At 40.6% G+C, this 26,794-nt stretch overlaps 1 long non-coding RNA gene across 1 annotated transcript in view; it reads right to left on the bottom strand.

Annotated features, from left to right (window-relative positions):
- Positions 1 to 1,852: 1,852 nt before the first annotated feature.
- The window catches only part of LOC135450619 (uncharacterized), a 52,264-nt gene continuing 27,322 nt past the window's right edge, over positions 1,853 to 26,794 (bottom strand). Inside the window, exons 2-4 of the long non-coding RNA XR_010441117.1 lie at positions 4,907 to 4,983; positions 4,412 to 4,737; positions 1,853 to 2,225 (exon numbers count right to left, since the gene is read on the bottom strand). This is a non-coding gene — a long non-coding RNA (uncharacterized LOC135450619). The remainder of the gene's footprint in view (positions 2,226 to 4,411; positions 4,738 to 4,906; positions 4,984 to 26,794) is intronic.

The following is a 26,794-nucleotide window of genomic DNA, read 5'->3' as shown; positions in this document are numbered from 1 at the left end:
GCCAAAATCTCAGTGTGAACTGAAAGAGGTTCATTGCCTTGTAATGAAGTAGAGGATTCAGTTCTGTCTCATGCAGTGCTGCCCCACCACACACATGACTGCTGCTTTGTTCACATTCCCTGTGGCTTTTCCATCACTCGAGGTGAGGACACACAACCTCCTTTCCAGTCAGAGCTACAAAAGAGATATTATTGCTCCTTGTTATTTCCTAAATTTACCGTCTAGCCTTGCTAATGCTGTCTGGATGCCTGTGCCTTGCTGTTCCACACCACTGCTCTGATTCCAGCCTTCTGCTTCATGGAGCACTGATTTATTCAGCCACAGAGGGCTACAAGAGAGCAGGAACACGTGCGTCTTCATGCTGCAGGACACCTGTTTGCCCTTGCCTGCCAAATAACATTTTGTTCACGACAGTTGTGGTTGCCACCAAGACAGATTGAATTACAGCAGGTGCCTGGGAAGCCCAGGAACTTTTAGGGGATAGAAGTCTATGTGACTGTAAAGCACTTACTGTGTTTGGAGCCAGTTTATACTTGGAAAGACTGGTAGGCACAAAGTGAGCCACAAGGAAAGGAGCTTAATGGAGCTAGTGAAAGAAACATTCCCATAGGATTTGAGCCACCAGCTGCATCTGATTGGATGGAAATAGGATATCAGATGTCTTCTTTGCTCAAGAAATTAAGTTTCCATGCCTGAATATGGAGACTAAGACAATGTTGTGGCAACAGGGGCTCCATGAGTTGGTGGGAAGCTGGTGGGGTGGATCTGAGGCTGCTGCCATGCTGTGCCCTGTGCGTGACCACTGGCACCAGCTGAAGGTGCTCTTAGCAGTGTTTTGATGAAGGTAAAAATGCAATTTCCTTATTCTCATAAACACTACCCTCAAAAACCTGCAGGTTCTCAGAAGTTAACTGGTTCAGACCATAGTCTGGAAATCCACTATCACAAAACCAAATCCCCCAAACATTATGGAAGTTGATTGTAGCTCCTAATCCAGATCTACATAAAATCTGTAACAGATGCCATCTACCATGAGAAGTAGAAGCAGCATTTCCTGTCAGGACTTAAATATCAGGCAAATGACATTCAGCAAGGTTCAGACTGCTTTCATGAAGACTCCTTCTAGATAGAATGGGGACTGTGTTGATGGTAAGGATTTGCTTGATAGTCAAAATGTGCCCACAAAATAATCGAGATGTATACACTGATCAAAGGGAAGTACCTGAGAAAATTAAAACAATATAATGTAGTAATTGAAAGACCTAAGAATGATAAACTAATACAGTTACCATACATTGTGAAAAATCATTAAAAAAGTGGTAAATAGCAGAAGGCATGAGCAACCTTTTTTTTTTTTAATGTTTTAGTATGTGACCAAATATTTTGGTACTTATCAGGCACATTAAAAAATCAAATAAAAACCATCCAGATGAAGCTCATCACGTAAATGTAAAATTATAACTGTCTAAATATAAATTATATATATATATGAATAATAATTATGGTGACTAATAATTCTATTTTTACTAGGGAATACCAAAATTCTATTATTACACTCTCAGTTGCAACACAGAGGTAGAGAAAACTTCTTCCTTGAAAATTGAGTACTGCCAAGATAAGCCTTTCTTCTTATTGAAAGTTAAGACAAAACTTTGTTTCTCCAATTTTTGGTAATTTTAAAATAGGAAATTATCTTTTTAAAAACCTCAATCCTCCATTTTATGAGGGACCATTCTGCTTTCTCCTAATCTCCATCATTAGAGACCAAGAAAACACAGTAGTAAAAATAAACTTTTAAAACAATTCCACAAAGATTCCATAACTGGTGGATTTTTTCCCCCCCTCCCAACATATTACTGTCAGTAACTTAGAAATCCATCCAAGTCCCACTTGGAAAACGTGCATGTGTTGAAGCACTGACATACGAGTGATGCCCTGAGCGTGTGCAGGAAAGCCCCGGAGTGAGCAGGGCTGTGAGGAGCGCGCACAAGGGCAGGAAGCGCTGGGGCTGCTGCTGCGGGCGGAAGGGCTCAGTGTGCGCCGCTTATTTTTAGCCGAGTATCAAAGTTTGTGGTCTGAAGCAGGAGTGCAGGCTTGGTTCAGCTCTCATTGACTCTGGCTGCAAAGCACACAGCAGCACTTGAGGAGAATCAGCCTCTAGGTTTGGTTTCTCTCGGTAATGGTGCTGTACAGCCTGGGTAAATACTACATCTAGGACATGGGATCTCGAGTAAAGAGAGAGATGTAACATGTAAAAAAACCTTCACGGGACCGTTTGCAACATGCAGTGGTTTTTAAATGTTGTATAGAATTAAACAGGCAATTATATACCAAAGAATAAGATGTCAAAATACATTTTAAAACACTGATAAAAAAATAAATGTCCTTAAATTATACAACCCTGAAGAATAACAGAACCTGATTTAAATGCATACATGAAATTTTAAAAAGGTTTCCATATGCCAAGAAAAATAATAACAGAAAGCAGGTGCAAAGCACTAAGGAATAGGTTGAACTTGATTTACAAAAGAGACTGAATTTAGGGAACAAGAACTAGGTAATTTAATACTAATTAGGTATAGGGTGAATTACTTCCAAACAGATTGCAATTAACTTTTAGCTAATAATATATAGTATTCAATAGAAAGAGGGTAGTAGCTATCCAAGATTAATCTGAAGCAATAACCAATAATTAATTTTATGATAATCTATGATTATCTATCACTCATAGCCTATTTGACCTTTGGATTTTTGTTGATGTCAATAGCTTTTTTTATCTACACTTCTTGAATCTCTGCTTCTATCACCCAGAATATTATAGTCTGGATAGAAAGACTTCCTTTTAAATATTGATACATCATCTGCCCTTCCTAACATTTTAATAGCAATCATAATAATTGAATTAGAACTTAATTAAACAGCAGTTTGGAGATTAGTGGGTTTTTTTGTTGTTTTTTGTTTTTTTTTTTTTTTTTTTTTGCCAAATGAGACTTTTTATCCGTTAATTTTAAAGAGGAGAAACGAGGCAGAATTTTTAGTTGGGCTTTGAAAGCAAATTATTTTCAAAGAATGATAATTTTTTTTCAGATTCAAGAAGAAAAATCCCTTAAGTCTTTAGGGAAATGGGATTAAACCAAGATACTTCAAATCATATCAGCCTTGAAGTAATAGAAGCTTTCTCGATAGCCTGAGATTAGAAGGGACAAAAGAGTAGAGCCTGTTCTCAGGCTGGGGAGAATATAAGGCAGGAAAGATATGTATTAATTTCCTACATAAGTGGCAGCACTTAACATGATTTTTGGAAATCAGAGAAAGGCCTAAGAGCCCCCAGTCACTGACTAAATTACTCAGAAAAATGTTTCTTCAATATAAAAAATGCAAGGAGAAAAATGCAAGGAGAGGGAGCTTGAAAGAAGACAAAACGATTTCTTAACCAAAACACCCAGTTATTTCAGTGATGGGTAGAAGAGAAATTCTCCAGCCATAAAACAGAGAGGCACATTTAATGTCTCTCCAGGACAAAGCCTGAGCATGGCAGGACCCAGGACAGTGAAGCCTTAAATGTGAGCATCAAAGACAAAGCAGCTACTGCTCGAGCAGTCTCAGACACTTAACTGAAATGTCACAGGTTCCATTTCATTAACTACTTAAATGGACTTCAGGAAGGAGTGCACCAGTAACACTGATTATTTTGGTTATAACCAAGCAGCACCTACCGCAAGCTTTACTCAGCAGAAGGGGAGACACTAGCAGTGCTCAAAGACACACTTCCTAAAGGAACATGCAAACTGGCTTTAACCTCTGAAAATATTTGCTCCTATCAACCTGAACACAGGAAGCTTTCAAGAACCAGTGGTCACTTGCAGATATAATTCTAAGATTTAGAAGATAGTACCATAAAGAAATTTTCAAAAGTTTAAAGAGCTGAGACATTGAAGCTGGTTAATTATATGATAACCATAGTCGGGGGACAGTTTCTTGTATTTCCAAAACCATTCCTATAAAACTTTGGAGGGAGATTTTTGTTTGTGAGGTGGTGCTCTTTTCTATTTGGGTTTTGAGGGGGGAAAGGGGGAGGGCTTCTACTTGTTTGGTTTTGGGATTTTTTTGAGGGAGGAGTGTTTGATGTTCTGCTAATTTGGGTTTTTGTTTGATTGTGGTTTACTTGTTTTTTAAAATGTTCAGTAAATAGCTGAGACTATTGTTTCAAAAATAAAAGTTAAAAACTTGCAAAAAAAAAAAAAAGGAAAAGAAAAAGATTTGGTGATAGAGTGGTGTTTGGCCACCTTAGGGGTATTTTCCAATTTACTGATTCTATGTCATTAAATGATCACAAATAGAGAGGGTGCTAACCAGGCTCAAGCTCCAGACTCAGTTACATGCTGTAGAGTTAATAATAATTTGCACTTACAATCAAAGGCAGAGTCCAAATCCACAGTGGCTGTGATAAACAGGGGCAGAATTTTCCTCCTCTACCAGGCAGGCCCACTGCACCCTGTAAGGGCTTATTTGCAGGAGAAAGCAGATGGTGTTTGTAGTGCTGCATTCCAGCTGGGATTCTGCCAGGGAAGGGCAGCCTTAGTTTTTGTCCCCTTTTCACCATGACAACTTTGCCAGCCTGGCTCTCATCACTTGTTTTTTGTGGCAGTGTTAGCTAGAGGAGGATTACAGGGCAGCAATGTTGACTTGTGATGCTACAGTTGTTCTTTGGGTGAGCAAAGACATTTGCTTGCAAAGCTAGGAGTTAAGCATAAAAGATGCAAGAGATGTGACTTATTGTTCAAACATGGAACGAAACAAAACAACCAACCAAAACTAAAGCACGAACTAATTGCAATTAGGAGAGCTTGACAAATTTCTCATTCAAGTTAGTATAATAATTAACGTTAAGGCCAAAATCAGCTACCTTGTGAGCTATCCTGGCTGACCTCAGAAAGCCTCCTCTTGGAAGAAACCATCTTTCTGGATTTCTGAGACAGTTTCCTAAGACACAGAAGAGAGGAAACATTGTTGCCCTCCATACAGCCATTAAAGCATTCATACACAATAAAAATAAATTCATCAAATTAAAGGAACAGAAACTGAGAAGAAAAGATGAAATGACATGAATTTTCTTTGCTGAATGCCTCACATGTATTTGGCAGGTATGCTGGAGTGAGCACAGCCTGCCTCCAAGAGATTGCATGGGAGTCTGACTCCAGCCTTTGCAGCACTTTGTGAATAGACCTAATGTCACAGGCTGGATAACTACAGAATTGTGTTGCTGCTCACTTTAAAGCATATCCCTTTGTTACCCATCACTTCAAGAACTACTTATTTCATGAAATGAGCTTTTCTAGTGTCAATCCTTCCAACTAAACAAAAAAGGAGATGAAAAAAAGACTATTTCAAAGTCTGTTCTTCGTATATGAGCAAATGATATGGAGTGAAATACACTATTCTTCAAGCTCGAGAGGTGAATTGGTATCCAGCTAGGACTGAAGCAGCCCTTAACAATAATACCTGATAGTTCTCATTACACTGCAAATGAAAGTGTTTCACAAGGATGACTTGAAAGGCTCAAGTAAGATATATTGTTAGCATTTTTCTATTTGGAAGATCAGTGGGATAAGGAACAGATTAAACTACCAGAACCTTTTAAAGGGACTAAATTTCACAAGCACAAATGAGCTGGATAAGCCAAAATAACCTCTATCTGTCCTGTTTTCCTATACTGAGAGACCAAGCCATTCTTTAATCCTCAATGACATTTGTTTGGACAAGAAGACAACACCCGAAAGCACAATCCCTGCAGGAGGAGCCCTAGACATGTTTCTCTGCAGCATGGGCAGCCCAAGAACAGCTTCTCCTTGAGGCACCCATCCTGGGAAGGTAGTTCCTGGCATGGTGAGCCTTGGCAGGGGTGGCGCAGCAGCCCATGGCTTTAGGAAATGGGATCAGAGAAGGGCATCCCTTTGAGAACAGGAGGCATCAGGCATCCTCTCTGCACCCTCAGGCTGCCCACACAAGGGCTCTGGTGTTGCACAGAGGTTTCTGCAGTGATCCCCAAGAGGAGAAGAGGTCTAAGTGCTACAGATTTTACTACAACTTCCAATATTTCTGTTTCCTTTGCATGATGTCTTAACCAGTTTTATTCCTCTTTTGATATGGTTTTATGGGTTTCTGTTCTGATGTGGTTTCATTTTGCATCTAGGACACCAGAATGGACCGCACTGCTGCCCTTGTGGCTGCCAATGAGCAGGAAGGCAAAGGAGCCACAAGAGAACCCATTTTGCTGATCTAAAAGGTCCTCGGAGCTAACTAAGCAGATTACTGGATGCCCTTTTGCATGGAACCTTCTCAGCAAACACTTCAAAAAATACAGTCTGTAGAGTAATGGTTTCAAGCTCTCACTGACTTTCACTTACATGAAATCAGGTTCTTCTGTCCCTGCAGAAAGAACTTAAAACACCTTTATTTTTTCTCTCCATTTCCCTCAAGGTCTCCCAACACCATAATATCAAAAAAATACATTCTGAGGGCCCTTCTAAGGCCCCTCAGCCCGGACCACACTCACAAGCAGAAAGAGCTGGAATTTCTTTTGCCTTTCAGTTGCCAGCTGGAGATCCAGTGCCAACAAACATCCTGAAAGCACCCAGACCATCAGCTGGGACCATGCTATTCTCTTTTACAACATGACCACAGTTCTAGAACTACTTTTGAAAGACCCTTTTTAAAAAATAAATGTACTGGGAAACATCTAAAAAGGTCGGTATGCAAGAGCAATGTATTAAGGAAAACAGAAACCAGGTTTTAATGGATCAAAAATCCCCACTGAAATACCTTATTTTCACATTCATTGCTTCAAATTGTATTAATGTGAATCATCTAGGCATTGTATGTTAAAAACAGAAATCCCTCTTTTTCCTTTCAAATGAAACAGTGAAGAGCAAACTAGTTTAATGTCATTTGATTGCCTGAATAGAATTTAAGCAGGAAGAATAATTAATCCTCTTTGCCAAACATAACCTATAAAATCTTAATAATTCTTTAAATGGCATTTACTGCTGAAATAAAAGCATTTTGATGCTTTTAAATGGAAGGAGAGGCAAAGAAATGACATTTTTGCATTTTACACCATACTTAACATCAGCTCATGGCTTAGCTCTGTGTTTGCTTTGAATTAAAATCTCAGTAAAAGCTCAAGCTTCACTCTTCAGGGAATGCCAGTGTAGTTGAAATGACATTATGGAGAGGACCAGAGGGTAAGGGAATGGTTGCTGTCTCAGGGATGATAAAGCAGGGCTCTTCACAGGGAAAGCAGAAGCTTTAGGAAACAACAGCATGAGGTAATAGCAAATGTGCTAGATCTTTCTCCAGAAGGATCTGAAGGAGATTTGAAGGAGAGGGACTAAGATAATAGCATTTGAAATTAATTACGTTTATTATACAAATGGCCTTGTTTGCCAAGCCATTTAATACGAACAGTGACTGCAGCCCTGCTGTGGTGGGCGGTGACTGCTGAAGAGGGGCCCGGGGGGCGGCTTAAGGAATGCTCAATAAAGCTGCTGGCTCCAGGGCAGGACTCTCCTGCTCTTTTCATTCAGGAGAGGAGAAAGGAGCAGCCACCAGCACTGCAGCTGAGCTCCCTGAAACAGACCCCAAGGAATAGCAACCCTCATCTTCCTGGCTTCAATGTCTCGTTCTCCCACTACAATTCAAGGAGTGGCTGCAATGCTTTTATAAACATTTCAAATTATGGATTTATCTGAACAATAAGAGCAACAACAAATCTTTACAACAAATAGCAGTGAAATCCAAGTCTGCTCCTGACCTGCAGCTCAGACAGAAGAGAGGAGCACCTGGCAGACTCCATAACACAAAGTATAAAGGGATGGCTGTCACGCTCTGCCCTGAGAAGGTGTGAAATCAGCTCCCTGTTTTACCACATCTAGCACATTGAAGTTGGCATGAGTACTGCCAGGACTTGAAAAGGATAAGAGCAGCTTTAGCTGAGGTGGTGGCTTTTATCAGAGCTTTATTTCCACCGCTTACTCCTTTTAAATTTCATCATAATTGGAAGGCTGAAGCATATAAGGACAAGACTAGCTCAAGTCACTTGTGAGAATCAAATCTGGACTCTCAAGTCACTTCAACATTTTAAAAAATGTTATCCCCTTCTTTACAGCTCTAGTCATGTAAAGAATAGGATATAACAAGGATAGCTTCATCCCTTTAAGTCACAATCCTCTTAGGATACATCCATCTTTTTCTTGGTGCAGTCATATCCAATTTCAAAGCTCAGGTCTTTTATCACACCCACGGTATCTGCGAGACCTAGATAAGCTCAATAAAAAATTCTGTCATACACAGTAATCAATATATTACAGGAAAGTATATGTTGACTAAAGTGTTCACTGAGAGGAGGAGGATGCTGTAACACCCCTCCCTAGGGCAGCCAGTAGAGCGGGTTTGGATGAGGACCCTGGATTCTGGCTTGGCTGCCTGTTGGCGGCTTGCAGAGCAGTCCCAGTGGTGGCTGTGCTGCTGAGCTCCCTGGCATGTGGGATTGCTCCCTGCTCAGGCTGCAGCACACACTTCCTGCACAAAATCATCTTAACAACCCCTCAGTATTGAAATCTAAACCTCCACATCTCAAATCAAAACACAGAAATGTTACAAAATTTATTCACATGATCTCATACTTGCAACAAACAGAACGAGAAATTTCACACATTTTATGCTTAAATACTCTTCACTACAAAGGAACTACTGTACTTCACACTCATTCTATCATCAAAAGAAGCCACAGAAAGACAAAAAATGTTCAAACATGAAATTAAAAACACAGAACAAGTTCAGCATAGAGTAACTGGGCAAGATGCCTCTGAATTCTTGGACTTCTTGAGAATGCACTTCAGATGAGAAGTCAGCAAGAGCTTAAACTCAAGTCTTTATGCAGACATTTATCATAATTTTCTCTGCCTAGTAGCAAGATTTGTCAGCCCATTCAGACTGCCATTATCATTGTCATCCACACCATATTCCACTGAGAGTAATTAACCAGTACCTGCCCTAAATTTTTTAGCTTCTCTGTGATCTTATAGCACACTTAGCTCATTAATCTTGTCTTTAAAACCTTCCCAGATATCAGAGTAGGCCTTGGCAATTTTGCCAGGGAAGATTTCATAACCCACTCTTTGGCTAATTACTGGCTCAACACAAATGTGAAGCCTGGCCTCATTCATTAAAAACAGGCAAGGGCTTTGCTTAGGCCTCAAACTTCAGACTGTCCCAGGGCAGCAGCACCTTGTTCTGCTGTCAGTGCCTCCCACAGTCACTGGCTGAGCCCCAGCCTCGTGCCACCTCTGTCCCACCAGCCGCACTGCTGGGGACACCAGCTGGGGCACCAGGGCACCTTTGGCTGGGGGAAGGAGCACTTTGTGCCTGGAGGCAAAGGCAGGGAGAGCTCAGCAAATGAAAAGAGAGATCACCTTGCTTTTCCTGTCTGCCTTTGCCTGGAGTAGCAATCTCTCTCCCAGGACTAGACCCTGGCTGGTTATTTTAGGGGAAGGGAGGCTGCAGAGAATGGGCTGGGTTTGTTTACTTCAGACTAATTATTTTTCTTTAATTATATTACTATTGTCATCATAATTTTAGTAATCTGAACCAGGCAGTAATTACATAATATACCCTTGTTAATCACCCTTCTTCTCTTGGCTACAGGTTTTATTCCAACAGGGGCATTGCTGGGAAAAAGGTAAAGTTACTCTACAGAGGCAAGTTTATGATGGCATTTCTGATTACCTTTCTGCGTGACTAATGCAGCTAAATGGGGTCTGCTTTGCGAGCTCATATCTCTGTGTATCAGGCAAAAGGAAGCAAAAAGCATGATAAAATTGTGTGTACTTCAGTGCACTGAAAAACACATGGACAAAGAGCACACCGCACTTGACCATTAGACATTCTTCTAAATCTCTCCTGAAAGCATTACAAATCTGCCTTACTTATGCATAAGGGATGGTATCCCTAAAGGAGGTCTTTAAGTTTATCATTTGTTCCTTGCAAACTAGCATTTTTTTTTTATTAAGTGAACTAATTTTTGTTGCTTTCATGCTTTACTGATCAATAAGGTCTCTAAGCATTTACTGAAGCTGGCACACTTGCAGATTGATGTGCAGCATATAAATAAGGTGTATATATTGTGCAGGAGATATAGTCTTTATTTCTTTCACAGACTCTAGAAAGGTTGTCCAAGGATCCCATATTGAAAGTCACTGTATCAATACACAGGCAGATTTTAAAGCTAGTGAAAAATAAATTTGCATGTCAAACTTAGATCCAAACTCTTATTTCAGGCTGTGATTCTATACTCATAGCTGAGTTTGAGGCATCAATTCTAGCAAGATCTCTTGTTCTCACCTTGAAGTTGAGTATGCCTTGAAGGGGAACTTAATGCTCCAGTGATGAAATGTCTGTCTATAAATACAAATGATCACAACACATATGCTCCTCTCCCTCATCTCAGTTTCAGGACTGCAGATTTTTTGTATTCCAGGAAGTCTTAGATAGCAGCAATAACGTAAAGAAGGGATCCCCTCCTTCTATTTTTTGATGAAATAGGAGCCAAAGCAAAGGCCTTCACAGGTCTTTTCTAGGAAACTTGGTCTGAAGCTTCCATTCTAGCCACAACAGAAACTCTAACATATTTCATGAGGACCCATTTTCTTTTAAGTATGCCTTCCATAGGGACAGTAACCAAAATATAACCACTGCCCACTGTGTGGGAGAACAGAAATACACCATTAAGAGGAACACATCACCCCAAGAATGCTTTCCACTCCGTTTCCCCAAGACATCATTAGCCTTGAGAAAGTGACAACACCACAGAACAAAAAAAACCCCCACTTGCTTAAAACACTGGAATTTAAAGACCAAAATTAAAGGAAGAAAATTTATTTGATGGTATTAAAAAGACTAGTATTTTTTCCAGCAATGTATAAATGTCATTTAGTGTATGCAAAAGATTATTTTTATGAGAAAATCTGTTCCTGGAAACCTCTAGTCTCACCTATTAAAACCATGCTAAAATTAGAATAAGAGCAATATATTTTAGTTAAAATACAGCTCTGAAAGAATATAGATTAAGGCTTGTTATTGTAAGGCACAGTAGGATTCAGCTCCTCAGCCATGCAGAGCACAGCTGCTGATCTGGGGGCAGAGACTTTAAATCCAGTGGACACTAATGATTTTATGGTGAGAAAGCCAAATTTCATCTTTTCTTTCTCAGTTCTGTGGTTATGAGAGGCCTGGTAATACATGCAACTTGTGAAAGAGAAGTAGTTTGGCTTCTGGCCCCATGGGACTTTGGGACTTGTTACAGGCCCACACCAACGAGATCTTCTAAATGGATTAATTACTTTTAGTGCTGAGGGTACCTTCTTCTCTGTACCCTAACCAGCAGATCTTTGGTACCAGCCCTTGTCAGAGCATCAGTTCTGTGTTTACTAGGTAAAATGCCTTCCAGCATCATTACCTCTATCCCTAAGACAGCTCAGATCCCCCAAAGATGTTTGGGGCAGGTGGTATGTAAATGTTGCCCTTGGTGATCTACTACAGAATTTATTTTTAAGCTTCAGAGAATTATTTTATTACCAATATGGGAAGTCAGCATAGATTCAGCTGAATGTGTCCTGTAGATGATTTTGCCAGAAGGAAAGACAAAAGGCAAGCTATATGAGGCACTAGCTCAGCACCTGACACCAGTTTTCATCAGAGGATTATTTTGTAGGATACACAAGGCCTAGAGGAGAGGTTTTTAAAGGAACTTGCACCCAGCAGCTCCAGCTGAGGCACTCGGAGCCAGTGTCCACCACTGTGCTGAACCTGCATTCAGACTGAATCTTGATGCTGAGAGGTGTCCAGTACCCTCAGCCCTGAATTTCCAGGGGTTTGAGAGCACTCTGAATTAACATCAAGCTGACTGTCAGTTCTTCCTTCTCCCGCCTCCCTCCTGTTTTATTACAACTAATCCCATCCTGGGAATCCTAAATCATGTTACATGATTTTCTCTGTCCTATTATCAGTTTCTCTCTGTGGGAATAGCTGGCAAGTGCCAAATTTATTCTGTACAAATTGTTTTAAGGGAAGACTGATGTTTTTCAATCTTTCCTTAAATTGAACATTGTATCTTGCTGGTGAGGACTGCCTATCAGAGGCTTTTGACTTGCCATGCTCCTACTCTGTGTGGAGAATTAGATTGATGCTCTGTATTACTGAATAGATGTTGTGAACAGCTGGGAACACAGCTCACACTCACTTAGTGCATTTCTTCATTTTTAATATCTCTTCTCTTACCCTTTAACAGACTGCAGCCCAATTACTCCAGGGGGCAGGCAAAGGGCTGACCCTCTCACTCTCTTCATCAATCACCATCAATACTGCTGTTTGCACAAAATATGGCTCAAAAGACAGCGTGTAGCCATGAGGGGAGGAGAGCAGAACCGACACGCAGTCACACCACAGCATTTACCACCAGAAACATCGATTACAAGGCACTGAGTGAGAGTACAATTGTACTATTTGTCCTGTCTCCTGTAAATATTACTGGGTTAGGAAAAAACGGTTTGCTTTTTAAAATTCCTTTCCCCCACCCTCGTTTCATCTGCCATTCCTCTCACACATGTGCATGCACATGTCCATGCTCACATGCAGCCTTCCTCTTGAAGCTTGCCAATTGCCACAGATTCATCTTTCTAAGTACATAATTCAATCCGCTGAACATTACGCTGTGGTAATGCTGATGAGCTCTTAATTCTTCTGTATTTATTGCAGCAAATTTATAACTGACCTTAATGAATCTTCCATTATGAAAAAAATGTCAGTGCCAAATCTCTTAAGAAGGTCTGGCATACAGTGGTTTTAAAAGGTCAATATGCGGTAGGGGTTTTTGTGTTTTCATTTTGGTATGTTTTCTTTTTTTTTTAATGAATAGGAAATTTTATTTTTAAAGACAGGATTACACACACACACACAAATATCAGGTCCTCAGTTTACAGACTAACATTGTTACTTAGCTAATGCTCAGTAAGCACATGGGAAAATTATTTTTTAAAAAGCACTGCTGGTGTAAGTCATCAAGAGGCATGTAGTCATTACTGCTTGTTCATGAAGAGCCAGTCCCTCACGGGAGCATGATCCAGAAGCAGAAGATAAATTGGGAAGATAGGATAAGCATAGGGTGAAGACTAGCAGGACCAGCCAGAGCCATCTTGCTTTGGTTGCTGGCCACCACCAATAAAACTGTTTGGTCAAGAAGCTCATTTACATGGTGCAGGACAACTTTATTTTAAAAACAGCTTTGCTGAGTTAGTGCATTTGCTCCAAGTGAAGTGATTTACCTCTAAGATGCACAGTGGTAATAGTGCCTGCATAATATCCTGTGGTGGTTAAAAACCCTCAGAAGGCCGGAAAAAGGAAGATATCACTGCTCTCATTTAATGGGTAGAAAAGGAAAGAGTAAAAATTGTTCCTAGGGTGAAACGGCAGGTGAGTGGCTGAGGAAAGAAAAGCCAATGATCTGGTTAACCAGGTTTTGCTGCTTTTGCTGCACACATGCAGCGTAAATGTCAAGAGAAAGCTTTGCTTTTGGAACAGAGTTATGTGTTCTCTGTAAAGGCAAACCACACAAGAGAAGGGTTTGAGAGCAGACACAAGTAGCAAAATCTTACAATGGTACATGAAACTCCCCAGACTGCCAAGGTACATATTTTTGTAAAGCACAGGGAAACACTGTCAGAACAGAGAACTAGAGCACCTTTTCTTGACCTGGACTTGACTCAAAGCGGATTCAGGTCACCAAAAACAGAGTCCAAACAGTCTTGTCTGCAGCTGACCACAAAAGCAATCTCCAAAACTACAGATGCCTGTTACCTCAACAAACCCAAATATGGCCCTCCCCCTTCTTGTCCCAGAGCTGTCTAAAACCAAAATGCTTCTTCCAACAAATCAGCCTGTGGCCTGAGTGAATTATGAGAGGGAGAAATCAACACTGTCATCTGCTCATGGAACAATAATTATCCCTTGTATGCTACTCCAGAAGCAGTGCCATTATCAAAGCATCATGCCTGTAAAATAACACTTCTGGGAATGGTGCCAGACTGAGGGCTCACAGCTTTTGCTCAGCTTGTGAAAAACAAATCAGCCTAGGTGTTTGCCCTACTCCTGACTTTCTTAGCAGGAACCATGTCCTCGGCTCATCCATACCAAGCAGAACTCTGGCAAGAACCTGGAGCAGTCTCTGTGGTCAGTTCAGGCAGTAGGCAACCAATGCCACCAGGAGGCAGGGGTTTCTTGGGGGCACTAAAAAAAGCAGTTGCTGATAACATATTACAGTATAGCAAACTTCTGCCTCCAAACTAGTGCACAGAAAGGCACTGTTACACTGGGAACACCCAAAAAAAAACCACCTGGTGAAAAATCCACAGAGTGTTAGGAGGTCACTAAAGACTAGCACAAGAACACAAAATCACAGTAACAACAGAAAGCATTGTATCATCAACATCTCTAGGAAAGGGGTGGTCCTGGGCATTCACCATTTTGTTTCCCACACTGCTGCATCCCTCAGAGCTGGCATCTGATGAGGTGCTGAGCTAACTGAGCACAAGAGAGCCCAGGGACAGGAAGCTGCTCAGAGGCTCAGCCACTACAGCAAAGTGAAAGAAAAGGAATTTTTAAATAATCATCTGGCACAAAACTAATTGTGCACTTTTCTGTTCTCTGCTTCTTACCTGTGACAGATACAACACTAGGAAGAGGTAATACAGATCCAGGAGAACTTGTAATTTGGATTACATGGGGGATAATCAGATTGTTACTGGTTTTGAGCTTGTTGAGCTCATTTCTGGTATACTGTAATTCTGAAACTAAGTTGTATCAGTCAGTAAGTGACAAGTTCAGTGCTAATCTATAAAAATTACAGCCTCCTTACTGCTCAGCTCATTAAACTGACTCTGTCTCCTGGCCACTCATTCATCTTCATAATCATCCCCCATTCAGCTACTAACCTCCTCTGTGTGTGCAGTTTACAGTACATCAGGAAGATAAAGTGGACTGATATTTGCTTCTAATGAGCAGTGGCTTTTAATTTTTACACACACTTTAAGTAAAAAGATAAATAAGATAATTTAATATCACATTTTCAGCTCAAACAGTAGAAAAATGAGCACATATTCAGATTTTGTAGCAATGTTAACTCTCTACATGTACTTATGTTTACATAGCACATCAGAAATATCAATGTCTGAAACAACACACATCTCTTGCACTGACCTGCCAGATAAACAAGGGGAGAGTCATGAGTAAGACAAGATGAAATTAAGAGTTTGGCTTACTACTTGAGGAACAACATGCCTGGCACAAGACAGCCCATGGAAAGCTGCATGGAGCCTGCCAGCCACTGTCAGGATGAACTCTTAAGGAATGCTGCAGGCCCTGTGCACCTCAAAAAATGGGACTTCTCCAAAAGAGTTTTTTCACCCCTGGCTGGAGGGACAGTGGACCACGCATGAGATACATGGAGTGTAGAATAGACATGTGTGGAGGGAAAGAAGCAGCTGCTGCAGGGGCAGGAGGTGGCAGGGACGGCTCTCTCAGCCTGGCTGCCTGCATGATTCCTGACTGGTTTGAGCCCTGTACATTATAACTCCTGGTGTTGGAATAATTTACAGATTATATGGGTAGAAGAGATGATATGGAGATGGGGGCTGACTTATGTTTAACAGACTCTAGGGTTTCTACAGTCTGGTACAAGAACATACAGAAGACAACATACACAAGTTTTGGTGGTTTCACCACTGCTTATGTGTTTCATACCAGGTTATGTACAAATTATTAAATACTGATTCTGATTTCACTTTTAGCCCTAAATCACTGCCCCATCACTCTGCAGCAGCTCCAAACCTGGAGGAAAGATGTCTACAACCGATCCTTTGCTTCAGCAACAGCTCAAAGGAAGGGGCACTCTCTCATCACCAATTTGCTAAGTAGAAACTGAGTATTAAATTTATGCTGTAAGCAACAGCCTTTCATTGAACTGGTAATGGAGCAGAAACGAACAGAAATACTGCTTTTTCAATGCATTTCAGCCAGACTGGACACAAAAGATCTTGCTGTCTGTGCACTTCAGTTTCAGAGAAACTCAAGGAACAGCCTCTATAAAGTTGGCCTTACCAATGAGAAAACGTAGCACTTTTAGTCTGATCGTAACAAAATGGTAAGTTTTGCTTTCAGTAATTCAGCCTTTTTGCAGAAATTAGACATACCAAGTAGCTAAGAAAGGTCAGGAAAAATTGTTGTGCTTTCTGTTTTGTCATGTTTAAAGCCAAAGTACATAAAGCAAATTAGGCTTGCAGGCAACACCTACAAGCACACACAAAAGAACATACAAAATAAGAATATTGGCATACACACCACAGCAGACCCAGCTGCAGGATATGGCCCTCATGGAACAGAAAGTGAACATCCCAAGAAACTGCAGTTCAGCAGGAGCTTCAAATGTGTTCCCTAATTCCAGTTTCCCTAATGGTTGCCACAGTGAACATTTTTCTCATAGGGAATAAAACCCTCTCAGCTTCACTGATGCATGTTAAGGACCAGACTTCATAGGGAATACAAAAAGTGGTGGTTCAGCCACTGGAGAGCCACACAGGGCAGATGCTGAGAAACATGCAGGTGGAGAAAGCAGCCACCAGGGTGCTGTTGTGGCTACAGAAGAGAGGATACACAGATCCATGATTCTAGTCCTGACTGATATCCTTGGCTTGAACTTCAGCACAAGTGTTAGTGAGATCAGAGCACGTTTGGAAACAATAGCAAAGGGAAATTAAAAAAAAATAAAGCAAGGATCCCAGAAAAAGATATTAACTTTAGAGAATTGTGATTTATTTTTTCAAAATAGATATTACAAATTGGTACTGTATTTTTAGAAGTCTAATTAAGCAAATATCAGGAATATTACTTTTTTTTTAACTTACTGCTTTCAAACTTAGAAGTTCCCAACTCATAGAGCAAAGGCAGAGTGGATGAGAAATATGAAAAGTTATCTTACAAAATTGCTATATTTAAAAGCTTTTTCCTTTTCATAAGGGACGAAAAAACAGCTTTGGAAAAAAATGTCCTGAGAGTTGTGCATAGGAAAGGGGAGGAAAGAGCAGAAACAGCCCCAGTAGCGTCTTCCAGAACAGCCTCTGCACAGGGCTCAGAGCAACCACTGCTCAGAGCAGCCCCCTGCTCTGACTACAGCCACCACCTCCCTCCCAGCTCCTGCATTCCCATTTCATGGGAAAATGTGGGGTTTGGGTCTGTTTCTTAAGTTTTGGCCTTAGCAGGTTTAAAGCTCCACTTTGGGAATGCCCTCACTGCATTCCCAACCTCTCCTGAAATAAAGTCCCTGCTCTCTGAGGAGCAGTACTGCACTCCCAGTGCTTCTTCCTGCCCGCCTTGACTCCCATCTCCCTGACAGGAGCAGTGATGAGGAAGGCACTCCTGAGGTTTAATTAATGAAGTCAGTTTCTCTGTTCTGCTGCTATTCAAAGGTTTTGGCCATCAAGTTTGATCTTGTCAGAAAACCAATAGTTAATTACTTGCTCCAGGTACACTGAACCTATTCAATTCACTTTTCCTTCTTTGATTAAGTGAGTCTGTGGATTTCAAATAAACATTAGGCAGAAAAAGCTTCTTTGAAATGCATCCCACTCCTGCTTTACATCCTGTGCATTGCCAACCATGGAGCCATTTTCCCCACAGAGCCATTGTCCTGCCATGCTGTGTGATGAGAACCCTTAAAGGCAATGGGGCTTGTTCTGCTCTGAGCTCAGAGCCTGCACACGCTGAGTGTCATCCACGTTACAACCTGGAAAGTGTCTTAACTGGCCTGGCCATACTCTGAAATATATGAGAGATCAAGCAAGTATTAGAAAAGCTCAGGAATTGACACACTCATTCCCAGCCCAGCCTGACAACTGGCACTGATGGGAAATTATCTCCAGCCCATGCATTGGAAAAAGTTCTGTTTGGCTGGGCCACACTGGCCACAATCCCAGCACTTCCAGATCCCCATGCATTCATCCAAGGGTGACACTGAAAAAGAGCATATGAAGAACAGAGCGCTCTTTTAATGCATGCTGCTATAATATGAAAATGCAAACAGCCTGAAAACTAAACGAGAACTGCAGTCTCAAGGGAGATACAGCAGAGTCAATGCAGCTCCACAGACCTCACTCTACATTTGTGAGGTCACTCTGAAAAGCAAGCAGCAGGGCTGTTCCTGAAGTGTTTACCCAAGGGGTTGAGGAAACACTTGCTTCTCCAATCTATACCAGCCTCTACTCATCTCAAAGGAGAAAAATCATTCTGAAATAGTTCTTGTATTTCACAGTTGTGTCCTTGTTTATTGACTATAAAATCTTTTACGTGACAATTATATTACTGTATTTCTGGTTTACATTTAGTCCTAAATTTACAGGCAGACTTAGCATTAAAAATAGATCGGCATTAAATCCACATACTGGTGGTTTAAACCATGGAAAATCAAAGAAAACTTGTAAAGACATTACATTAGAGTTCCAAAAACAAGAAGATGATAAATATTTTTTTCAGAGGCAATAATTTCTAATTTAAAATTAAGTATTTTCATATCATTAGCATGTATTATTATAGTCAATTGGAATTTTAAAATCACTAAGAACTGATAAGTGAAAGGTGTTGCAGCTAGTTTTAAGGTTATGCAGACAGTTTTATATTGTCAAAGCAATACTTTTTTAAGCAAGGAAACATTTACAAAACATGGTTTTGTTCTTGAAATCTTATTGATAGGTTTCATATTTTTTTTAGATTTACCAAACCTGCTTCCTTTTATAATACAGAGATTCCTCCCTCTAATCCTGTTATGCATTAAAAAACTTGTGGTGCAAGGGGAGCCCTATGCCACAGAACCTCTGACCACAAAGACTTGAGGTTACAGGGTCTGGCCAGGTTACTCAGAACTGCTATAAGGTTTGTACCAGCCAAGTCTCTTCTTCTGCCCCAGTCATTCTCAGCTGCCTGCTGCAAACCAGCTGCAAACCCTGTTCTGCCCTGGGAGACACATTGGGGAGGAAAGAAGAAAGGGGAAGGAAAAACGTCTCTCTTCATCTGGCCTATTTTCAAACACAGCTACATTACTTTCATGCTAGAATTATTCAAGTCAGAGAAGACTTTGAATCTCTCATACAAAGTTAGGACTCTCAACTCCCAGGAAGCAGCAGATCCCTGTGTGTTCACATATAACGACACAACTCCAATAAAAAATCCAACTTATTTTGAAGAAGAATCCCCTGCTATGGGGATGCTTTTTATAGCCTCTACCTTCTGAAAGGCAGCTTATCTTGCTAGACATTTCCATCATTGCTGGAACTGCAGCCTCCCTACAACCTGGATGCCACTCACCAGCTGCAGGAGGAGGTGGGTTTGCTGCCAGGGCTCTGCCACCACCAGCTGATGAGAGCATGGTAGGAATTGTTCAGTTTCTGTCCCTCAAGACGCAGAAAAGACACTGCTCCTGTCACAAGCTGGCCTTCGAGCAATGTAAACAGCTTTGACAAACACTTCTTTGGGAGGAAAAGCTTCAGATTCACCTGGGCTAAAGGGACCAGAAGCACCTTCCAATAAGGAGTGACCTTGTGCTTTTGCAGGAGAGGCCACAAGCACCAGGATACCCTGCTCTTACGCTCCAGTTTTCGCTCAGGATTTAAACTGTCACAACCAAGTCCTCTAACCATCAAGTTATGGGGTTGTTTTCTGTCCCTCTACATTCTTAACTGTCCCTACAGCACAGAAGCCAATCAACAGGAAGCACAGTCTGCTGTGCCAAGGCTGTGTTACTCACTAACCCAAAAACCAGGCTTTATCTTTGCAAGATACCCATGACACCGTTAGGAACAAACACTCCCCTTCCATCCCTGTCCATGTTGTGATGAGACAGTTTCACTAAGAAGCATTTGCTGCCATGTACATTTCCAAAATCATAAAATTTCCGTACAAAAATAGTTAATGAGAAGTGAGTGAATTTATACAAAACTGCCTGTCAGAGGCCCTTTGAGTTGAGAGGGCCTTAAGGATGTTTTGCATATCCTGAACAAAGTATGAACAAGGCTGTCAGAAAAAAATCTATGATGAGGCCATGGTATAAATCCATTCAGTTCTGCAAGATATGCAGCCCTTTAAATGGTGTTTGACTGTTCAATTTTTATATTTTTATCTCTCATTTAAGTGAAAAACCAAGAAAAATCTTACAGAGCACAGTCAGACACAACTCTCACAAGCCCAGTACTCCAGGGGATGGGACTTTTTCCAGACACCTGGTCCTTGCAACACACTGAAGGGGCTGCTGTAGTTCCTATTGTTGATTTCTATCAAAGTGAAAAACAAACAAAAAAAATCCCCCATACCTTTAAATGATAGCCTTTTTCTTTGAGTCACTAAAATTTATTCAGGGGTATACTTGATGCACCTAAACCCTTCTTTCAGCTTGGAGCAAGGGCTGGAAGAAACTCATGTGTGTTCCAAACATACTGTAAAAACATTTCCACTCCTCAAGATGTGCAGGTTTCTAATACAAAGATGAATGGCACAGATTTCATTTTGTTTTAAAATCACAAAGTAGTTTAGCTCTTAAGGAAGGTTTTCTTTCTGATTTCTCCCTCCACCCCCTGCAGTCAAAGGACTGTTCAGCAGCAGTCTGCATTTCAGCTAGAAAAGGCAAAACAGTACCCTTCCTATCTCAGGCAGCAACAGCAGCAAAACCACACAGTTTCTACATTGGAGAGTCCAAATCAGAAGTCTAAGCTAAGAAAGAGCAAGGAGAAAGGTAAAGAGGCTTCAGAGTTAGAAGATTAAAAAAAAAAAAAAAAAAAAAAAAAAAAAGAGCTAACAGCACTTTTCATTATACCTGGATGTCAGTAAGGGCTCCTGGCAGCAAACACAAGTCACATCCCTGCCCAAGCCCAACCTCAGCCATCCCCATTACAGATCACCAACTGGAAACCCAAATTCCTCTGTGGCTCATTACTTCCCATGAAAGCTCCTCTCTTGGGATATCCAGCAGTCATTTAAACTCAGCCTTTCCTGTCTGGAGCTGAAAAACTGTCCCTTGAATCCAAAGTACCAGCACATCCCTTCTCTGACCTGTTGAAGCCAAAATCCCTTTGGCACTGGAGTTTGCTGCAGACTCAAAGTTCTCACCCAGCAGCAGCATTTCCCCAGAGTTTGGTTTGGGTTTCACTGTTAGAGACTGCTGTGCCTGCAGCAATGTCCCAGGTACCTCACAGGATTCCTGCTCCTGGAGTAATGAGTCTGATAAATGATAGACCTGAGCAACACTAAATCCAGGTTCATTTTATATCCAATATAAACTATTACTTCTGAACAAAAGGATTACTTAGAGAAGATAAAATTTTTTTTTAAATTAAATACATTTCAATTTGGTATGTATGCTCTAGTGACTTGAATAAAGGTCTGAAACTAAACCCACCTGTTCCTTTATGACTAAGCAACACTAATAGAAGCAGCCAATGAACCATAATATTCAATATTTTTCTAAGCTCACTTAACTTACTTTTCAGATGTTAAGCATGTTTTCCTGGTGTGGGAAAGTTGCTTCCACAATTTGCTAGAGTTAAGCTATGTCTACGATTACACCATTTTAGGTGCTCAAACACAAACATTATTTGCCCACACTACAACACTCCAAGATTTTTTTAATTAATCTTTTTTGTGTACCTCTCATTTGATGGAGGAAATGTATATTATAAGGATAAAACTTCCAGTTCTTACACAACTTTCCTGGGGTAGCCTGAGATGATTTAACAGGAGGAATAAATATCCTTTCTCATGACATTTACTTTAGTCCAAGATATAGATGAAATTGAGAAGGGCTTAGAGCTAAATACTTTGATTTAATGAAGTAATAAGGGCATCAAGTGAGAGGTTCATGTCCTTGATTCTTATACCTACTAATTCTGAAATCTGTACCACTGGCTTTATTCCAGAAAGAGCATGTAAACGTTTGGTTCTAGCCACTATAAAGAACTATGTATTTGGACACCTTGATGTATGAGCACCCACTGTTATCCACAGTAGAATTTATTCAGAAACAAAAGACACAAAGCAACATTTATACCAAGAACATCAACCAAGAGCATTTAGACCACCCTCATTAACTTTTTTTTTCAAAGTCATTTGATAATCACACACAGTTTTGTTAAGGTCAAGTCTACGCATATGAGATCAACCACTACAAGAAATCTGTGAATACTTCTGTAAACAGCATTTTTTTAATAAATGAGATATCTTTACATTTCTATTTTTCTTTAAAAGTATAGATTATGATTACCCTATTAGAAGTTAAGACATGTACTTGAAGAGACTGACTAGTTAATCATTGGGATCTGGTTTAAAAATACAGTAATGCTTACACTCATATACTGTCAGAGATGGTATTCTCTTTCCATTCTCTTTCCATCCCAGCTCCTTCTGTGCAAGCAAAGGGTTTCTGCATAAAGAGATCATACACACATTTCAAAGAATTCACTCTGCTTGAGAATTTTTGTCTCAATTCTTTTTTCCATATTAAAGGAAATACTGAATCATATAGGAGTTGAGATATGAGTGATAAATAGGGAGCAGAAAAATCATAATGAGCATCTTTGTATTTTCAGAAAGAAAATGCAAAAATTGTCAACTTTCATTTGGTGCAATTTTTAAAGTGCTAATAAAAGCTCTGGCATCCTAAATTTTTTTCCACAGTAGGCCAATCTGCCATTGAATTGCAGTGTTAATGAAGGCCTCTTGAATTTTACTGTATACTAATGAAATACAAAAAACTGCAGGAGCAAAGCAGATCTTAAATACCAATGTACATTGATGTGTATTTTATGTGCAGGTGTATCTTACATTCATTTATTCAGCTATCCACTGCTATGATGGGTGCAAGATTATTCTTTACTTCTACCCACTGTAGGATTTTGCAATCAAAATTAATAGAAAGGACAGTTTTATCACAGCTCCTGCACCCACAGATGCTGTACATAATCTTGCCACCAATTTCTAATTATTTTTTTTAATCACAGACGATAGTGACAGATGGCACTTGGGGAAATTCAGCATTATGGGTGGGGGTAGCTATGAATAATGACAAAGATAGATGTAAAACAACATGCACATCAATATTTTGCCAGATTTGTTTCTATCAAGTGATAAGAAAACAATGTTTTGACTATAACCTCCAGCAACAGCTAAGACAATGTTTGTTTTCCTTATTTCATTGGAAGGAAATTTCTACTACTGTCCATTGCTAAAGCATGCTGGAGTGTGAGAAAAGGTAACAGCTCCACTGCCATTTAGTGCAGTGACAGCCAACAGAGGGTGGTAACAGCACATGGGGTCAGACACCCGCTGAACACAAGGGATGAAAATATTTCCCACCACAATGACATCCCCTAAAGGTTTGTCTTCCTGCTTTTCAGTGTCAACCCAATATGAGAAGCACAAGCCTGCAGGTACCACAGGATTAGGAGAATTTTCTTGTCAGCATTAATCAGCCCAACTGTAGGCTCTTGCAACGTGTCACACACACCACTCACAATTTTCCTCTATTCACCTGCTGGGCAATTACCAGTGCTTATAAATTCAAAGTACAAAAATGCATGGGACAAAACCCATCCTTAAAATATTTCCTGACATGAGAGCAGGCGCATTTCCACCTCAGCTACAGAACACAGGGATTTAAATGCAACTTCCAAAGATAACTTCTTAAAAAATGTCTTCACCTTGCATGAAGTCTGTAGTCAAGGAGTCCCTGCCTGGATCACCTCTTGGGCACAGGGCCCTCCACACACCCACCTTTCCCAAGACTTGCACAGCAACTTAACATTTTGTGTGAATTTCAGTGATGCTGCTTTCTCTGCTTTTACTCTGCAGGAGGGGCACAGGGCTGGTTCCCAAGTCAGGGCTGCAGGGCTGGTGCTGCTGAGGTGCCAGCCTGGCCTGCACCAGGCAGAACACAGCTCTACCCAGCCAGGCATGCCATGCTCTGCATTTCTGCTGGCTTTATACTTTTCTGCTGGTTTTATGCTAAATCTTTTGAAAAGCCTGAGTAACTCAGATTAATGGTGTCTGATCTAGTAGAAGGTCTGCTGGGATAAAGTGGCCACTAAAAATATTAAAGTAATATTGTTCCCACCGGCTTTTAAAGCATCAGATATAAAAGTGCAGATGAGCAGACTTCAGGGCTTCCTCCTGTCTGGGAAAGGTAATTAGATTCCCTTCCTATAGGATGACATGTTTTACACTCCAGCCACACCTGCCTCTGCATTCCTGCCATTTCCTGAGGGGGCTTTTTGATATTACAAGCCCTCATTTAAATTGGATCATTGGAGATCAATGTTGTATCTGTTCTTTACCCTGGAAACAGAATCAGGCCATAGAGTGTGTGTAAGGTTGCTCTTGCCAGCTGTGAATACAAGTGGAGTTTCCCATATATAATTTTTATTTTCTCAGTGCTAAGAAGCAAGAGTTAAATTCTCTTCCGTGATCATCACACAGGTTCCCTTGAAGTCTGTTCAACAGTATCCTCTTGTATTCAACTCCAGTTGATGTCAATAGGGGTGCTGTAGTCACAGGGAGAGCAGGATAACTTTGAAGGAATGTGTTATGTGTTCAAAGAAAAAAATTAACCCTTGCCTTCTTAATATTACCCTTGCTTCTGCTTTACCAGAGTTGCTCTATAATTTTGTTGCTTTGAATAATTTTTTTTTCTTTTTAATATATTGAATTTCTCCAGGGAAATTAAAAAGGTATTCATAAGAGAAAGAATTTAGTAAACAAGAAAAACAATATATACTATTATGATTATTCCTTTTTTTCTAGTTTACCTGACTGGTGGTATTGTCGCAGAACTTTGTTTTGCTTTAATCCACGGAGTAGTTGAGCACAAATACAGCTTCAAATGTTGTTCTACATACAGGCCAGGCCATTATTCAGAAACCTGAACTCAGTGATTACAGTAGCTTTCACTTTCATACTCTGTCATGACTAGTGGTAGTAGAAAGGAAGCTGGTAGGAAGCATATTTCTTTAAAAAATTAAAGCGAACTAGCAAGCCTCAGATATAGAGGGAGAAGAGCACAAAAATTAAAAGTCACTAATCAATCTATGCAGAGTTTGAATTAATTAGAAACTAATCCTATACAGGTTGAAGAAACAAAAGTGGCAAAAGATAAAAACTATGAATGAAATGAACAATAAAAAACAGAATCAAGTCCTTTTTCATAAAAGCTAGTCTCCCTAATTAATTTCCTGTAGAAATTTATTGCAAGACTAATTTAAATTACACAACTGCCTAATCTTCCACAGGAATTCCCTGTCTAACACTTCCCTTTTCTTGCTCCAGTTGATCTTTTCATACATGAAATAAAACTCCCCTAGTGGAAAGGTAGAAAAGGAAAAAAATGTCTGTCTTACAGGGATGCAATCAATTAGAAATGTCCTATTTGGAACTGCTGAGAAGTATTTCAAAGGAAATCCCTTCTTGACTTGAAAATGTCAATGGTAAGACCCCAAAAGAGCAGGTTTTTACACCTGAGAACAAAGGAATTTGAAGGAAGCCAACTTTGAGGATGCTGATTACAAGACATTAATTATTTGACATTTTTGTTGCTCTAATGATCAGTAAGTTTAGGCAGAAATAGGCAGCACAGCTTGCAGCTGGGTGGCTGTATGGAAACCTCCCCAGTGTGCAGCAGAGGAGCAGAGCCCCCGGGGCAGCACTGCAGGCAGGTGCCCCAGGTCATGCTGGCAGTGTCCCCTGCCAGCCCCAGCCCAGGGCACCCTCCACACCTGCCCTGGTGTCCTCGCCATTAAAAAGCAGAATTTCCACCAAAATGTGACCTTTTTAATAACTGCCCACTGTCCAGTGAAAGGTGGACAATCCCATGGCTCTGCCAGATTGTCACCTGCCAGGCACCAGGGCAGGTCCTGCTGAGCTGCTCCTCAGCTCAGGACTAACCTGCACCTCCAAAGTGACCAGCCAAGGTTCAGCTCATTTCAGCTCGGTGTTTGTGCCAAAGGGAGTTTTCTCTCTCAGCCCAGTTTGTGTAATCACCGGTACGTGAAATTTGCATGACAATTTTTTCCTAATTCGAAATATTTCTATTGTCTTCTCCACAAATAGATGGCAATATAAACTTAGGGGTTTTCGCCCAGGGCACAAAGCAAACTTGCATTCCCTTTAGCTTTTCAGTATCAAGGGAGGCAGCCAGCAGCAATGCCAAAGTCTCTACCTGACACAGAACACTGAATATATTTCAATATTATTAGTATTATTTGAATAAAGCTTTTTTGCATGCCAATAACCATCAGTGCATTGAAACCTTAGCTGAATTAATCCTCTCAGTTGAGAGTGGATCCTGATTTGAACAAAGACCTCCGAAGGGAGCAAAACAGGTAATATGACAAGCTTGTACCTTCTCAGAACCAGGAGGGGGATGGAATGTATGAAAGAGAATTCACTAGAACTTCCAGGGTTAGTGAAGAGGAGCCACAAATCATCTGTTTCAGATTTTGCTTTCTGCTCTGTTTGAGATGTGATATGAGATTTCCAGCAGTGCATCACCAGTTCAGAGCTTTTTAGGGGACCTGAGTCAATTTCAGTTGGTCACACCTTACATGGTTTTCCTGAGTAACTTCTCAGAAATGTTGAATAATGAAGCTGGTGCTGACAT

This window comes from Zonotrichia leucophrys, chromosome 7 (genome assembly GCF_028769735.1).
Source record: "Zonotrichia leucophrys gambelii isolate GWCS_2022_RI chromosome 7, RI_Zleu_2.0, whole genome shotgun sequence".
In the NCBI taxonomy this organism is placed as follows: Eukaryota; Metazoa; Chordata; class Aves; order Passeriformes; family Passerellidae; genus Zonotrichia; species Zonotrichia leucophrys.
The sequence above is the reverse complement of the archived record's forward strand: the minus strand, read 5'-3'. Positions and strand labels throughout refer to the sequence as shown.